The sequence below is a fragment of the Gopherus evgoodei genome, chromosome 1 (assembly GCF_007399415.2).
Source record: "Gopherus evgoodei ecotype Sinaloan lineage chromosome 1, rGopEvg1_v1.p, whole genome shotgun sequence".
Lineage (NCBI taxonomy): Eukaryota > Metazoa > Chordata > Testudines > Testudinidae > Gopherus > Gopherus evgoodei.
In genome coordinates, this window is record NC_044322.1 from 161196239 (window position 1) to 161200942 (window position 4704).

Below are 4704 nucleotides of genomic sequence, written 5' to 3' on the forward strand. Positions count from 1 at the left end.
GGTAGAATTTATTTGGTGAAGATTATGGTAATATGACTTTATTTCCCTCAGTAAGACAGGATTGCAAGCTTATATCCGTGATATGAAATATTATACATCTGAGAGAAAATAATGATTCCGATGTAGATTAATGTCTCATTTCAAAACATTACAGTATTACATTGCCCTGTGAAAGTATTAGTAGACTGTCTATTGACAAAATATGGATTCATCTAGCCATTATGTGACTGAGACTTTATTAGATATGACTAACTTTTTACTATGTTAAATAAGATTCATGACACACAGATGGATATATGACTGGTTGTTAAAAAACCCTTCTCAAATACTGCATAATCCCTGCTCTTTACCATTATCCCAATTTTGATATGTCTGGCATTGCCTCCTTATAGCTGAGCATGTTTTTGGTTCTCTAGTTACTGATTAGCTCCTAATCATCTGCTCTGTATAAGCTCTAAAGGGTAATTTACTGTTGCATTTTCGTGAGCATTAAGAGCCTTTCTTTTGAATTTGACTAACTTCAGCTCAGTTTTGCTGTAATTTCTAATTTTGTGGAAGGTGGTTGTTTATAATTCACAAGATGTTTGTTTTAAAATAAGCAGTTGCTTCAATACTTAGCCACGCTGCAATCCTGCAACTTGCTCCTGAGTCAGCTGCTCTGCTTGTTTGCTCCATCATTATCCTGGCTGAAAAAATGTCAGAGTGATGGAGTACCCAACAGCAGCTTCCCTGAGAAAAAATGAAAGGATTTGCTGAGTGAGCATAAGACCCATTCCACAGAGAATCCTAATATCTGATGGTAAATCCATGAGACAGGACAGAAGAAAGCCTTTTCACGGGGGCCAGTTGCTAACGGAAATGTAATCCTCACAGAGGGGAGAGAAGCTGAGAAGCAAGAACTGCCTCTCAGTCATCGTTTTCTGAAAGCTGTTCAGTAGCTTATGTATAAAATTGTGTCCCACAAAACAACATTAAAAGAATGCTAAGGTTGTATAGTCAAGCACTGAGACCTTAGGAACTGCCCAAATTATGGTTGCCCATACTTATTTCAATTCAGTCCCTTGTGTGCCTGCATTATGATTTAATTACACAATTACATTCTATTTTTCCCCCACAGGATCCCAACATCATTCAGCATACAGGATAGAACGTGTTCTTTTAACATAGGCTTTACAAATGTAATTTCCTCATTTTTTATAAAACTTAAACTGAAAAAGAAAAATCATATTGACTCTCCGCATGGATCATCAGCAGGGTTGGGATCTTTACATCCACAGCACCGTCCTCTATCACTTGAACTAAGAGTAACTGGTAGAACCAGGTGGCTGCTGACTTCTGTGTGGATCTGCCACGAGAGGGGAATAGAGAGAGACCCTGCTGGTGGGTGTTTCAGCTGTTTGCTAGACAGCAAGGGAATGCTGAGACCTAGAACTTCTGGGTTCCATATCCAGCTCTGAAGGAGGGTGTTTCCAGTGGTTACAGATCCTTCTGTGACCTCTCCTCTTCTCTCCTGCTCCTACCCATCTCACCTCTGCCAAACTCCTGACCCATCCTTCTCTTCCTGCCCTCCCCACTCTTCTCCTGCTCCTATCCCACCCTCACACTGTAGCTCTTTCCTCCACCTCTTAATTTCTTAGCCCTCTGCATTTGAGTCAGGCAGGTTCCTACTTCTGCTTCATGCTGCCTCAGCCCAATATATGTGTGAGGTCACTGAAAGTACAGAGGAGACTGTCTCCCTGCTCTCAGTGTCTCTGCCTGCCACCATAGGAGCCCCTGTCAGGCAAGAGGAATAATTACAGGGAAAATCCTACTAAGCCCCTCCATCCCCTGAATGGAGGGAGCATGCTCAGTTGCTCTGAGGGGAGAGCACATGTGCAGTCTGGTTGGCAGATGGGATGGAGCATGTACTGTATGTTCAGTGCAGATGGGCTCTTCAGTCATCTTTTTTAGCTGCCAATCTCCAACAGGTGTCTAGTGAGTATGTGCAAATCATTTGTTTTAATTTGAGGCTTATAACTTGGCCAAATGTGGGTACTTTTCAGAGATGGTAAAAGCTACATCCTGGCATTAGGACAACCTGCTTGTCAAATGTAAAGTTCTTGCTCCAAAGCATGGACATACTAAAGCATCTCAATAAAACGTTTGTAAGAATGTCTTTAACAGGAACAAAACAATCATCTTTCTTTAAGGACATAAGAACGGCCGTACCGGGTCAGACCAAAGGTCCATCTTTGACCTCATTCTGAGAAATGTCTGAACTATTTTAGCTGAAACTTTCAGAAAAGATTCAGCCTGAGACAGATACCTAAACTGCAGCTTGGACAGTTTGAATGTGTAAGATTATGAGCAACTGAAAATAGGCTCTTATAATGAAAGTATTGGGCAACCAAATCTATTAGGGTCTCTGTCTGCATCACCTGAAATACTTCTGAGTTAGTGGTCAGGGTCCAGTGTATATTGCACAGATGTCCATGTGACAAATATCGCAGTCATAACTGGTAACTTTAACAGTCTCAGCAGGGAGGCTATGAACTGATGTGTGTATTAGCTTGGATTTGGAGACTAAATTAACCTGTCACCCTTAGATTATCCCTTTGGGTCAGAACTGAGGCTTTTGAGCAAGTCAGGGTGGAAAAGCTGGCCTTGCCACTCACTAGAATGTAAGGTTAATTTTCCTTTCTATAATAAACAGAAGACCTTAGCTTCTGGTGTGTTTGCTGGATTCTGGCTTTTCATCCCCTCTGGATACAACAGAACCACGTGGTTTTCCCTGAGCATAGAACCCCCAATAGCTTTGAAAGGAGGGGGCTGAGATCTGGCCTTGATTTCCCCTTAAAAATAAAATAGTCTTCTGTCTTACAGTAGATCTCAAATAAATAGGAGAAGAGTTCTCATAGGATTTTTAGGGGTTTTGCATATTAATTTATCTGAAAGATATAACAATCGACTCTGTTCTTACTAACAAATAAATGTGTTTCACTGCTGGCAAAACTGCCGACACTGCTTGTGAAAGTGAGAAAAATAATTTTTTCTGCCCAGTCCTTAAAGCCTCAAAAAGGAGAAATATACCACCTTTTCTCTGTGTGGCTTTATTTTTCACAGCTCTAAAGAAACAGAAGATGATGCCATTCTGCGGAGAAAGATGCACTATATTACGTTCATGTTTTATTGCTAACTGTATGGTTTGGGAATGTTCTTTACTTCCCTAGGGAAAAAGCTGTTTCACAATGTACTATGCTTTCTCTAATGATGAACTTAGTCTTCTAGGATAAATGTGCAAGTAGTCTGGATAGGATGTACTTTTCCTCCTACAGCTCAGATGAAATAATTCCTCAGATGGGCTCAAAAGGCTGCATTGTGTCCCTGAGATCTGCACACAGAAGTTATCCTCTGCATATTGATCTTTCCCTTCCCACACTGGGTGAGGTGGTTCCTCAGACATCTTTGGAGCACAATTGTCCCCATCCTGAAACTCTGTACTGGCCATGTGCTCAGGCACAAAATGAGATTAAACTAGCTAGAGACAAAGAGTAACAAGAAAAAATTCAACAAATACATTAGAAGCATGAGGAAGACCAAGGACAGGGTAGGCCTGTTACTCAATGAGGGGGAAGGGGAAATGGCAGAAGTGCTAAATGCCTTTTTTGTTTCAGTTTTCACCAAAAAGGTTAGTAGCGATTTGGTGTCTATCATAGTGAATGCCAGTGAAAATGAGGTAGGATCAGAGGCTAAATAAGGAAAGAATAAGCTAAAAATTACTTAGACAAGTGAGATGTTTTCGAATCACCAGGGCCTGATGAAATATATCCTAGTATACTCAAGGAACTGACCAAGGAAATATCTGAGCAATTAGCAATTATCTTTGAAAAGTCATGGAAGACAGGAGAGATTCCAGAGGACTGGAAAAGGGCTCTATATTTGCCCATCTGTAAAAAGAGAAATAAGGACAACCCGGGGAATTACAGACCAGTCAGTTTAACTTCAGTATCTGGAAAGATAACAGAGTAAATAATTAAGCAATAATTTGCAAATACCTAGAACAGGAGTGGGCAAACTTTCCCACATCTGGGTGGGGAAATTGCATGCAGGGCCATGAATGTAGGGCTGGGGCAGGGGGTTGGGGTGCGGAAGAGAGTGCGGGGTGTGGGAAGGGGTGCAGTGTGCAGGAAGGGTCTCAGGGCAGGGGGTTGGGGCACAGGAGGGGTGTGGGGTGCGGGAGGAGGCTCAGGGCAGGGAGTTGGGGTGCAGGGTGCAGGAGGGGTTCAAGGTGCAGGCTCCAGCATGGTGCTGCTTACCTGGAGCGGCTCCGGGGTGGCAGCAGCGTGCAGGGGGCTAAGACAAGCTCCCTGCCTGCCTGCCTGACCTGGCCCTGTGCTGCGCCATGCTGCTCCTGGAAGCAGCTGGCAGCATGTCTCTGTGGCCCCTGGCGGGGCAGAGGGCTCCGCATACTGCCCTTCCCTGCAGGTACCTCCCCCGAAGCCCCCATTGGCCACGGTTCCCTGTTCCTGGCCAATGGGAGCTGCAGGGAGCGGTGCCTGGAGGAGGGCAGCGTGCAGAGCCCTCTGCCTCCCTGTCCCCCAGGGGCTGCAGGGATGTGGTGCCAACTGCTTCCAGCAGCGGTGCAGGGCCCACAGCACCATAGGGGTGGCAATCCCGTGGGCTGGATCCAAAGCTCTGACGGGCCGGATCCAGCCGGCGGGCCAT